Here is a 14136-nt window from a genome sequence, read left to right on the forward strand (position 1 = left end):
GCTGCCTGGAATCCAAGTGAGTCATCTGGGTTCTCTCTGTTGTCTTTGGAAAGGGATGCACATTTAATGTGGTGAGTCATCCCGCACATCTTACACATATCTGCAGGCACCTACCTCTTCTTTGATTATGAACAAAATTTGATAGATGCAGCTTCTCAATTTTGGTTGCCTGAAGCAAACCTTCCAATCCGAAAGGGCAAGTACTAGAAACATACTGCACACTGTAAATTTATATGAAAATACTTAAAGGAATTAACTTTTTTTTATCATTTGTGAAAAATTCCCTTTAATTGTTGTCATTTGAAACATTTAAAACAGCTAAAATTTCAGCAGACATTTCTTGAAGATTATTCTGAACTGATACTTTACTGAGTTTGTCCAAAGTGCAACACAAATGACTCACATTTATTCCAGAGGTAAGTCAGATCATTAGGCTCCATCCCACCACTTATGGAAATATTTTTGTAAGAGTTTTTACATGCAATGGCTCCAGAAGTTACACCTCTAGCAATTCTAACACAAAAACTTTTCTGACTGCCTTCTGCAAGGGGTGAATTTTGCTCCCAATTCAAACAAAGAAGAAAGCTCTGTACACATTTTAGACCCAGACACTCTTATTTTTGCATCCTTTTAATACGCTGATTAAGCAGAGAATACATGGAATCCCAACCTAAGAAAGTTTAAATGCATTTTTCCTGAATGACACCTTAAAACCTGCATGCAATACTCACATACTTAACACCCGAGCCATAATTTATACATTTACAAACATATTTATTCTACCCAGAGCCAAAGGGACCCTGTGAAGGCAAGCTGAGTGAAATATGAAATTTAAGATCACATTTTGCGGTTTTGTATGCCTTGTGTGGTATGAATTTCCAAAAAATAAGTAAATATTTGAAAATATATGTCATGCTACCACACTGACCACCTCACACCCAGAAAACACATTAAAGGCAGATTTCTACTAAATGCAAAAATATATTTATAAAATGAGAATGTTCCACAGCCTCCTTCAAAGAAACTGAATGGTCCAACAAAGGATTCTTTGGCAGATTAGGATAAAGAAAACTGCACAGCAGAGTGGCTGCAAAATAAATGGCTATAAGTAAACAACAAAGCTTAAATCCCACTGTGTAATTTCTTACCACATGAACAGTTAATAGAAAATATTGGGTGTGCTGAATCGCTGAATTTTATAATTACTATTACAGATTTGACCTCCTTTTCATAGGTTTCCTGCAGACATTAATTATTGAAGCTTTGATATTAAAAAAACAACAACAAAAAAGGTTTATTTAATAGCCCTGCTTTCCCCCTTGAAACACAAAGGACGGGTCTGACAGCCATGCTAACACAAACCCTGCCAAAATTAGGAGGCATGAAGGCACGAGGTGTTATTGATTAAATCATAACCGGAAAATGGCCAAGCCAGGCTCTGTCAGCTGTGGAGGGAGGCACGGCCGACAGGCTCCGGCGTGAGCAGGAGAGAGTTTTAGCTAACCTTGAACTCCACAAGCTGCCCAGGAAGGTCAAGAAATTCTGTCAGAAACCGTGCTGAAGCTGAAGCAGTAACCACGTATCCAGCAGCTGCTTCCAGCTGTGGAATGGTGAATACAACCACTTAACCTTTCCTATGCAGGACTATAACGTAGAATTTGAAACAAGAAGACCAAGTCAATATAGATAGATGGAAGAAGTGGTGGGACAATGTATTCAGATATTAAGAAAAGGCTACTAATTCTCTGAAAATTGGCCCAAATTTTTGAAAATATTTTGGTGTACTAACTGCTAGCTCTTATTCAAATACCAGTATACAGCAGCTCATGTTTCAGTTGTAAATTTTATGAAAGTAGAAATTACAATTGTGGGTATCATGATATATTGCACATTTCATCAAGGTTATATTTTTATGGTCACAGTTTAAAGTCCTATAATACTAATTGAGAACTGACAAACTTGTGAGCAAAGAGGCATAATAAGGACTGCTATTCAAAATTAAAAAAAAGCAAACAAACAAACAAAAAAAAAAAAAAAGAAAGAAAAAATGCCCAAACAAAACCCCCCTCAAACCAGCTAGCAAAATAAAAATCCATTTTTTAATCTTCCATTGAAACAAAAACGGCTTCCAAACACAAAAACGGAGGCCTTTAAATTAAATTCACTAGATGAAGGATATGCAAATTACCTGAAGAAGCGGAGCCCTATAATGTTCTCAAAATTCTGCAATAGCCTATTTAATTAGTATTTTAATTTATCAGAATAATTCTTTGCACTTGACAATTTATGTAGTATTCCATATAATTAAGCACGTAGCTACAGTGGAATAATTTTGCCTACTCTCTGTATACCAGTTATTTTAACCTGAAAGAATCTGTGGAAGTCTCTTCTGTGATCTAAATTACAATGGGGACAACTTAATGGCTTTGCTCTATTAGAGAGCATGATGAGGGTGTTACTGAGTGTTTCAGGGTAGGGATTGTCACTGCTCATTCTTCCTCAATAACCTCAGGGAGGCCTGATGTGTTTTCTGAGGGCAAACGTTTATTTCCTTTAGCAAAGTTATCTGTCAGTGGCACAGTCAGGAATTGGAGTGCGTAGGTTTGGCAGGTTTAACCTCGGAATCCATCAGTTATTAGAAGGAGCAAGTTATGGAGGGCTCTGAGCAGAGCTCCAGCCTCATTATTGCACTTCTGGAAGGAGCTTTTCTATCTAGCACAGCTGCAGCCTCAGCTGACTCATGGGAGCACACACTGGCACGAGTGAAGAAAAGGGAACCAGGGAAAGGGTTCAGCAGGAAGCCTCCCCAGCTTGGCTCCCAACCTATTGCAGGATTTACCTTCCCCAAAGAAGTAACCACCCTTAAATACAAAATAATGTTTCCTGGGAAGATGGCATCACTCACCAGGAAAACTTGATTTTTGGTTTGTATCTGACTTTGAGTTGTATTGAATTGAATGTAAGGAGAAAAGTATTTATGGGTACATGATTCCCCTGACCTCTATTACCTGCCCATTTTGGAATGAGCCAATTCATGCTCTAGACTCACTAACTATATTGACTGGACCTCCAGTCAATAAATTGAGGGCAACTAATTCAGATTGAGGCTGTCAGATGAATTCTACAACCACTTTTTTCTTTCCATCATCTTGCTGCAAAGCTCCTTTCAAAGAGCCACATTTAGAAGAATTTCATTTATTTTCCTCTCTGAGGATAGGAAAGAGAAAAGGAGAAAGGGAATTCCAGAGAGACAGTGCTTATTACAGTTTTTAGCTTTTTAACAAGTATCTCTAAGACAAATAAATATTTCATTTATTTACCTCAAGTTGGACTTCTCTTTCTCCTCCCCTACAAGGAGCTCTTGAATATTTGGAAAGGTTCTTCATAGCATGGTTCAAAGAGAGTGCCTTTGTCTTTGGCATGGCTACACACTGTGCCAGGCATATACACAGCAAATCAAAAGCACAACATGGAATATCCCAAATGCATCAGCTCAGAACAAGAATGACCAACTCAAGTGACCAGATAACGTGAGAAGAAGGGTGACTGTAATACATTTTACAATGCAATTAGTGAGAAACAAGTACACAAGCTGCAGGCAGAAGGTATTTTCTCCTCCAATCTTTACAGGGTGATGGCACGGGATAGCTGCTTCATGTGTAATTTCTATTTAACTGGCAGCCAGGCCTGGAATGGAAATGGTTGCAAAAAAGTCAACGCCACATTGCTGTGCTAGCAACAGCCCGCTAAATACTATGTCATATTCAATTTTCAAGTCATTTTTCAAGTAACTTTAATTAGATATTGTTTCAATCTCATGTGCATTAATTTAATTTCTGATATCAACATTTCAGCTTTCAATCTGTTCAGATGCAGTACCTTGCTGCCTGGAGTAATTTAAAATATTGTTTGCATCTCTAGCAATTTTGAGAGCACACATCTTTTACAAACTGCTCCAGCCAATAAAACCAGCAGATGGAAATTCAGACCATGCTCAACACTCCCTGTGCACCTTTGCATTCTCACAGATTTTGGTACGAGGCAGCTAAATCTCCATGCTCACAATCAAGCAATTTTCCATCTCTGTTTGTATTTAATTCTGTACAACAAATACACACAAAATTCCTTTGTAAGTGAAATAGCAACACAGAATGTTTCCCTAAGAGGGAAACTGGGCCATACTTGAATACCTATCAAGAACTGTATATTTTTTAAACTTATTCACTCAAACAATGTCACTTTTCCCACTCTAAACCATCTACCTCTTATATCCATGCCCACGTGATATTAAAGGATAGAGTAGCAATGAATTTATACAGCAGGACCTCAGGTACCTATGTCATTGCATAGATTAGGGATGCATTTTAACACATTCTTTCTGCATGACTGCTTGTATTGACTTATTTCCACTTCTTCAACAAACAACTGCTCAAATGTATGTTTTCCTTTAACTTTCCTTTAAAATTACCACACTGCAATTTGGGAATTATCTAAAATCTGCTATTTAAATTGTATTTAAGGGGTTTGAGATGTATGAAATGCACATTTTTTTATTTCTCTGGAATTTTTTTGCTTTGTGATGGGATCCATCTCTACAGCCTTTGCTGTCTCAACTAAAAAATCAGTCAAATTCCCTGCCTTGTCAAGAGAAGTAAATAGATATCACCAGAGATTTACTTATGCCATCTTGAGATCGTTATAGTTTATATATATATATATATATATATGCCTGGAAATGCCTGCTGCATCAACCAATCCTATTTTTTTTTTTTTGTTTCCACTGGCATTTCCTTGTAAGAAACACATGTACACAACCTCCAAAATACTTCAACAGTAAAACATTTCAACAGACAATGCCATGGCTACAGAGAGGGATTTTTAAGGTGTGGTGTAAGGATGATTCTGCTTCTGAAGTATGAACAAACCCAGTTTATATGAATTAGAACTGTAGAAATTAAAAACCATCATCTATCCTAAATATTTTTTTTTTGGCAGAACATCAGGAACCCATTATCAATAATATTCTCTTAAATAAACAGATTGGTGTCCATCAAAAGAGTTATGTATCTTGTTGTCTTTTGTATATATGTGTGTATATATGTATATATGTATATATATATAGTTATATGTTGCATATGCTTTAGAAACACAAAATATATTTCAATGAATGTTTAACAGTGACAATTTTTAACACTACTGGCCATTTTAACAGTGACAATTCAATGCTGCACATTACTTGACAGAGTGCAATGCATGTATGTATAACAACTCGCTTGCATACTTAAAACACTTATCCATTATTTATAACAAAAGTTGTACCAATTCAGCCAGTGTTAGCAGAAAATGAAAAAAAGAAGTGTCATTCCACTTTTCACATCAAAATTTGCTCACATAAATATTCCTTGACAAGTTTCAGCTCTGAGCAGAAAATTCAGATGAAACAACCAGCAGGGTGTTGAGCTGAAACTGGAGCAGAGCAGGTTCAGGTAGACCAAGGTGTGACTACCAGTGCAGTGCTTCTCTGCAGAGTCATTTCTGGGTGATTGCTAATGTCTGGATCAACTATTAATGGTCCTATTAAAAGTCCCATTTAGCTCAATGTCAAAGTTCACCATCATGAGTCCAACCTTAACATTTAAAAAACAGAAAGGAAGATTCATGGTCCCAGGGGATGGGCAGGCAAGAAAAACCACCTGGACCTTTCTTAGCCCTTCCCATGCAGAGGACTCTTGGCCTCCTCACATTCACCACTCTGTGAAAAGCAAAAGTCCATAAAACAAGCTTAAGGCTACAGTTTTTTTCCTTTTAAATAGAAAAATTTTTGGAATAACAATATAAAGGAACAGGTTTTCTGCCATGTTTTATTTCTAGTCAAGAATTCAACAGATTGCTTTAATTTTCTTGGGCTGAAAATACTACACAAAAAAAGCAGATAATGGCAGTAACTCAGCTTTTCAAGAGTAGCTAATATTCTAGTTTTGTATTTGCTTTTTCATTCTATTTGAATAGCCTCTCTTTCCATATAACATATTTTGGTCCCTCAGGATATCCATTCCATCTCCTCTTTGTGATTAATTATTTTTAAATAAACAGAAAGAACCACTGAAGTCATCCAGAGGTTGATCTTTATGGTTGTAGCTTTGTAGAAGTTCAGGAAAGTCTGTTATCTGGAACTTAACTGTGGTTTCTTTAGAATAGATGATCTGTTACTGGGGCAAAGGAAAGGACTAAACCATCTCTCCAGAAGTCTACAAGATACTTTTTCTAGATTTTCCATTATTAACACAAAAGAAATGGACAGACTCAGGAAAATAAATCCAAAAGTAGTTGTTGCACTTTTAAAGAAGCAATCCACACCTCCCTAGGGTATCCCTGGAAAGTACACTGACCCTTTTTCATATTATAATACATAATATTTTAAAATATCCATATTAGCATCTAATTATTAATCCTCATATTTGTTATGCTCTACTTTTTTATCATTGTCCTGCTTTCACCATTTTGAGTTTTAGCCTGCAACAGTAAGAAATGTATGAATTATTCTTACACATTTAAAATTTGTCAAAATCTTTGGATGGGCACTGTGGTGTATTTGTGCTGGTTTATAAAAAAATTATCGGACACTACCACTAATTCTCAGCTTGCCAAATGTTATTTTTAATAAATACACATTCAAGAACTGTCATTTTTTTCCCAGTCATTTCCTCAGTTAATAAAACAGCACCCTGTAGGTTCATTTCTTTAATGATCCAAAACACAACTTGGAGACACGTTATTTGTTATTCATCTACGACTACACTTAATGTCATCCTTGTGGCACAAATGTAACAAGACTGAGTCATAAAAACATTAGCAATATTTCAACTGACTGGCTCACTAAATCATGAATAGCACAGCTAATGCACAAGGTCATTCACTAACAAAATCTATTTGCTGTGCCTCAGAATAAAATGAAAATATTTATTACCAAGGATGCCACTAGTAACAAGAGTCACAATAAAGCTTTCAGATGAGAGTGAAGAGAGACGATGTTAACTTGCCCATTGTTTCTCAGAACAGTTTTTCATAATTCTGCTTTCATGAAAATTATGGAGGCTATTTCACTACCTTTAAAAGGAATTCTTGAAAATCAACAAGAATGGAAAAACCCTTATATTTCAGAAATACAGGCCAAATATTATTTGAAGAATACAAACTTTAATAATTTCATAAAAAAACATTATTTTTATCCTTGGGTGGGTGAAGTGCAAAATAAGGAAGATAAATGCTTGCCTACAGAGATAACTGTGTCCTAAATGCATTTACAGGATTTGAATGTGCCTGTGTCTGCAGGTATGAACATTTGATGGGAACGAGGAGAAGCACATAACAGGAGAGATCTGAGTGTGTGAAGGATGGCTGCTTTGCAGTACTCAAAACATTATGATTATTACAACCTCCCCTACAATGCTGTTCATGGCCAGAATCACTGTGCCAAAGGCACTGTGCAAACATGCTAAAAGGTGGTTCCTGTGCAAAAGAGCTCGTATCTACCAAATGAGTGGAGACAGTAATTGGTGGCAGAGGGGTAGAGATAACAAGAAATGGATATTAGGCAAGAGAACAGGAGAATGCCAAAGCTGCCTCCATCCACACAACATTCTTTCTCTTATGCTTTGGCATGGGAAGTGATGTGTTCAGCTAAGCCTTATAAATCCTTTACAAGCTGCAGCACTTTCACTGTTTCACTGTTAGGGGCAGAAGAGACTTATTGGCAGAGTTTAAAACAAGGAGAAATGGCAGGAAAGGACACTGATCATCTCTCCCAGAAGTGCTGGAAGCAAAGGCAAAGCTTTCCCATTCTCTAAATGGTGTGATGGAGAGGTCTCTCCTTTGTGGTAGGTTTAACCCAGTGCTCATTGGAATGAGTTTCTGCTGGCACCATCCCTCTTCTAACAATGCTATGGAAACATGTTTAGGACATCCCTTCAAAGTGAAGAAAAGGTTACTTGGGCTGTGCTGCTTCCAATGGTGCCAGCTCCATCTGAGCAGGTTAAAAATCTGATTATAAACCTCTCATTGGGCAAAATGCTGTTCTGTGTCCCAGACCTCTGTGCGCTTTGTGTGAGAATCCTGCATCCCAGGAGCAAAGCATTTCGTCATGCTGTGTTTTTAAAAATAAATCATAAGCAACTGCAAAACATTTAGGATAAAGAAGACAGGTGAAATGGCAGTGAGAGACTGTGGACTAATGCTGTGAATCAGGAGTCTGCCCTGCTAAAACTGTTCACTGTCCATCAAAATGCCAGTTACACCCTCTTATAAGTAGCCCCTTATCCTTTGTATTTTCAAAATGTGCATCATTAGCAAAAAATCTGATATTTAAACTAGTTGAGCCTACTTGGTAAATTTGGCTGGCATGGTTTAGAGAGTGACCACAGAAGCAGTTCCACCAGCCAACACAGAACAGCAGTAACCTCTCTCAAGGGTATGATAACCCCTTTCATTGGCACTGATACATTCAGAAGGAGACATTGGCCCACAGCCTTTATAAGAATGTCAGACTTGTATGGATTATGCAATTTAACACATAGGAATCATAACTGCATACAATTTTTGAGAAATGTAAATGAAATGCCTAATCTGCTTTATGCATACATGGGCACAGGTCACTATTAGAGTGCCAGCAATTTCAAGCAATTTCTGCATGCTATTTTTGGAAAAAAAATAGCACAGTAGCATTCTAATGGGGTGAAAATCTATAGGAGAGTTAAAAGTTCAGTGAAACATTTTCTGACTTTTGTCTGACTGTCCTACCAAGACAGGCTGCAAAGTACCCTAAGACTGTGAACAAAACCATGCTTTCTCCTCCTTGACACTGTGGCCATAGCACAGGTTTGTTTCCAGGGTTTCCCCTTCATGGAAATATATGGAAACTAGCCTTAAAAGAAATATTTGCTACTGAAAAAGAAAGGTGGCCATTGCAAGAGCAGGATAGATAATGACTTCCTTGGGAAATAATTTTGGGAGAAAGTGGTTTGCATATTTCCTGACCATTTTGCTTTTGTAGACTGCTGGATCCATGACTGATTTCTAAAGGAGAGCATGCAGCTGTGAAGGCAATTTAAAATTCCTTTATATATGTATATCTATATATATATATCCCTATGGATCTATATTACATACCAGAGTCCTGTACTTTATAAATACCTACAATAATCTACACATACACACATAACATGCATGTCTCAATGTAAGATGCAAACATATAGCTCTACTCTTCAAAAATGAATACAGAACTGTAGTATAAACATAAATTAAGTATGAGGTATACATCTCCACCCATCGAGATTAATGTATACTATTATCCCTTGACCCCTTCTTAATGTTCCATTTTCCCACATTTCTGAAATATTTATATCATACAGGGTGTTAAATTATAGCAATTAAGACCATAGTATGGTTTTATTAATATTTCATCAGGAATGTTTCATAATTTGAATTTCCTTGGTGCCCTTCTGTTGCTTTGCTGAACACAGGGAATGAAGGGCATTCTGTCTTGTACTTCATCTTTGCAGAACTTTAGCTGCATTTTGCTTTATTTAGCGAAATAAGATGCAGAGCTTTGTAGCTACTGCCTTTTTACCTGGTGACTGATTCATGTGACTGTTCCAGGTGTGTTATGGCCTGTTCTATGTCTCCAACAAAATAAAGACACCAGCAAACCATCAGAGATGGTCCAGAGAAGGGCCAATAAAGGGACTGAAACAAATTCAAGGAGAGGCTCAGCCTGGGGTTTGTCCAGCAAAGACTTCACAGAAGTCTAAATGGTAATTTAACTGCTGCTGGCTGCTTCTTGAGCAGGATTATAAAATAGATGGAATCAGAATTTTGCAGAGACTCACACCAAAAGGACTTGAGGAAAGTTGCTACAAAGGAAATTTTGATTGTACTGAAGGAACAAATTATTTTCTTAGTAAGTGATGACTAAGCACTGGGACAGGCTGCCAGAAGAAGCTGTAGAATTCATTGATATTTTCACAATTCAAGTGGATCAGGGCCCCAAGAACACAAATTTCAAATTTGGCACTGCTTTAGATTGGTTGTTTGACCCAATGACCTCCAGAGGTCCCTTCTGACTCCAATTTGTCTGTGATTATAAATATATATGTATCAAAAACCATTAAAGACAATGATCTTCACAAGAAACTCTTATTTCATCCCAACATTTCTGAAGTACTGACAATTCGTTCCTTGAAATAGATACTACATATTTTTATGATGAAAGGCTGCTGTTCTCAAAAGTACCATCATCAGTCAGACCTTGGATCAGCAAAGCAATTTTATTTCTGGGTCAGTTTGCTCTTATGCAGCCAACCACTTTAAGATGTTTCAGCTGATGAATCACAACCAAAAAGCACTGGAGTAAAGAGGAGAAAATGAAAAATTTGGGAAAATTCAAAACCAACTAATATTTGGGGCATGCAAATCTTCATGGTCATCATAACAGGGCCAAACTAGGTTATGAGAGCAAAACTGGAGAAAATGCAAGGATTAAAAATTGGAACATTATGTGAATAGGGAAAAAATAAAAGGAAAGTTTTTTAGAGAAAAGAAAGGTCTCTTCTTGAAGCATTGTGATGTCACTGCAAAAATGGCAGGTGGTTAAAGGACACTGAGTTTTATCTCAGCCAAAGCATGAGGCAGACACCAAGGGAGAGGAGAAAGAGAGAGCCATGGAAACACAGAGGGATGGGGGCAAGGAAAAAACTACTCAGGACTTCAGATTAGGTTTGGCTACTCCCTACACTTTCCAATCTGAAATTCAAAGGCAGTTTCCAAACGTAGTTTTAGATATCTGAAAATTAGGCATTTAGTTCAAGTTTCTTTGGTACTTCCCTTACAGCTGATAGAGAGAGGCACTTCCAGAGAGTGCTTCATCCTCTCCAATGAAGACATAATTCACACACAAATACAATGCCACCATCCATTTTACATGCAGACATGATACCCTAAAAGCAGCTGGGGATTGATGCAAAAACTCCAGGAACTGACTTTCATGATACAGAAGGTAGGTGATCTTTCAAGGAAGGGGGATATCGAATTAATGGGTAGAAAATCAACATGGAAAGAAGGGGAAATCTCTCCTAACCACAGGCTGACTCACCCAGACTATAAAAAAAAAAAACTTGTAACATTTTAGATGTTGTTTGCCTATGATTCTGAAAGTGCAATTTCAAATGCAAAAGTAATTTTGGATTTTCTCCTAAAAAAAAGAAACCAAAACAGTATTTTTTCTCCATTCATATATTTTTAAAATTTTATATGGTCTAGAATATAACCTAGTAGTGAGTAATACTAACATAAAGTGATAAAATTGACCGAGAAAAATTCAAAGTGAGAGAATAGATGACAAAATGAGAGCTATAAAACATTTCATTAATTTTAAAATACCAAGAATGGTTTTTACTAAGTGCAGACTACAGCATCTTATTTTTGTTTTCTGAATTATTAAAGTGCTTTTTTGTTCTGCAATTATGTTACAATATATTTTAATCTATGAATTCTTTCATTCATTACTCACAGCCTGTTTTGAAGCTAATTGAATGTTAAAGTTTTTTGTATTTCTACTGTGGGTAAAAAAAAACCCAACAGGATTATGTGTACTACAAGATTCAATTTTGATTGATAAGACGTACAAAAAACTTCCTATCCCATAAAATTTGCTGAATAGACAAAGTTGACAAATCCTCAGTTGGAACAAGTATCTCCAGGGTTATGCTGAAAGGATTTGGTTGTTGTGGGAATTAATATAAATGGGGGCCCCAGCAAAAGAGCAATCTCTATATTACATTGTCACACTGCAGGAAGGCTTGATGCTCCTTCAGGTAACAGTGTGCCAAATATAAAAAATGAGCAATTTCAAGCAATTAGTTGCACCAAAGGTTGAATGAGAAGCTGAATGTCCTTCTGCCTTACAAGTGGGGATAGGAAGGAGAAAGGAGGGTTGTTTTTCACCTATGGGATGGGTGAGAAGATGAAGGCAAAATAATTTACAGGTTGCTCCATCCCTTTTTGATGGCCAACTTAATTAGATGTTCTGTAATTTTGTATCTGGATAATTCCTTGGGTCAAGTTAGAAATGCAAATCCTAAAAAACCTTATCTTTAATGGATAAAAAGACCAAGGTCCTGTAAATACAGATAAATGTAGGATGGAATTATATGCAAGGTGTATGTGTTTTGTGTGTACGATGTATGGTGCTGCAATAGGACTTGCATATATTTGAATATTCATCAGATCTTCAATATCTTGGGAAAAAAGTGCAATAAAGGCAGAAAGAGAAACAGAGATAACAGGGAGAAGATGCATCTCCTTCATTTCCCTAATTTCACAGTGTATAATGATCTACCCATCTATTTTCTTATTTAAAAATATCAACAAGATGTTTGGTATTATGAATTACATTAAATAATAGACATTAATAATGCATTATACTCTTGAATCAATTACAATCTTTAAATTAAATTCAAATATATTAATACTTAAATAATAATTAATATAAAATTAACTTTTAAATATAGCACTGTATTACTTGGTGGGAATTATATTAGTAGTTAGAATACTTTAAGGATATAAGCCTATCTAAATAAAATAACAGGCACTGCTGACAATTCATTAAAAGGAATTAGAATATACCATCTATTAGATAACTCTAACATATAATGCCATTATTATATAGATCATATTATGGCATCTACCTCATTCTTTTAAACACTGCCACACTATTACTTGTGCAATTTTACTATGTACTATGCCACACTTTAACATTATTTCAACAGCAGTAGTGCTAAAGGAAAACAGCAATTTTATAGAGCCTAATACATCTGAAGGGGAAAGCACTCACAGTATCTAAATATGTTTTCTACGCAGAGTTTGAACTGCAGTTGTTCAAAGTGAAGCCTTGCCTTTGGTGTGGAACATGAAGTACTTGGGAGAGAAGAGCAGAGCAGCATCAAAGGAGGCCCCACCATCTGATGGCACAGAATGCATGTATTGATTTCAGATTTTGAAAGGCTTCCTTTACCTTGAGTAGTTCAGAGATCCAATGAAAGTCTGAACAGACCCCAATGAATTTAAATGCTGCTCTAACTAAAATGTAGTGTTTGAGAAGGACATACAAGTTATTCTATTATAAGGCTTGTTATCAGTAAGCACGGTAGTAATTCAGAGACAAATATATGACACATTGGACTTTTGGACCAGAGAGATTACACAAACTACAAATATTACTTGTATTTATAATTGTCAGTGGACTGTGAAGAAGAAGCTAAGCTACCTTTTATAAGGTAGGCAGAGGTTGCTTTTTTAACAACAATTAAGTTAAATTACTTAAACAGCCTATTTTTCTGACAAGTTAATATTATACAACATATTTTCAGCCTTCAACAAGTCACAAACCAATTAAAGTGACTTTTGGATTTGACTTTGGCATTAGGTCTTTTTCAAACCTACAGCTTTGAATTTCATATACTGTTTAGTTTAATTAATCAATATTGACTTTCAAAAGGACCATGATTATGATTTTTTTAATTGTAGCAGAATCAAGAGATTCTTGTCATATTCAAGATGCTGATCCCATCTTAAACCTGGGTGCTAGATAATACCACATGTGAAGATGCTCCCAGTAGGGGAGGGAACATTGCACATATGTTAAACAAATTTTTTTTGAGAATGAGGGAAAGTGCTTTTGTGAAAAGTGAAAATAAAATAAGTAGATAACTGTCTTTTACGTCCATTATTAGGTTTTGCCTCAAATTTGTTTTAAATTTGTGCCTGTTTCTAATGGGAAAGAATACCTGTGGGAAGAACACAATTCTTCCCTCTGCTCATGTAATCAGCATCTGACCCACAGTCAAGCTCCCTGGCACATACTTGGGCACATACCTGGGGGATCCTGAGATGTTGCTAATAAAAGTTGCAGCTGGTATTCCTCTCACAGAAATTACAACTCTAGAGCAGAATCTGTGTTTGTGTCTGGGCTGCCAAGGTGGAACTCTGCATCTTGGCACGCTCTGCCCTCTCCGGGCCTGGCAGTGACAAGGGACAGCTGGACACATGCCCCAGCCTGCTGAGCTGCCATGGCAATGATAGCCC

At 36.6% G+C, this 14136-nt stretch overlaps 1 protein-coding gene across 1 annotated transcript in view; it reads right to left on the bottom strand.

The window, feature by feature from the left end:
* The window catches only part of PTPRN2 (protein tyrosine phosphatase receptor type N2), a 636386-nt gene that overhangs the window by 236757 nt on the left and 385493 nt on the right, over positions 1-14136 (bottom strand). The window lies entirely within an intron of this gene.

This window comes from Lonchura striata, chromosome 2 (genome assembly GCF_050655825.1).
Source record: "Lonchura striata isolate lonStrDom1 chromosome 2, ASM5065582v1, whole genome shotgun sequence".
In the NCBI taxonomy this organism is placed as follows: domain Eukaryota; kingdom Metazoa; phylum Chordata; class Aves; order Passeriformes; family Estrildidae; genus Lonchura; species Lonchura striata.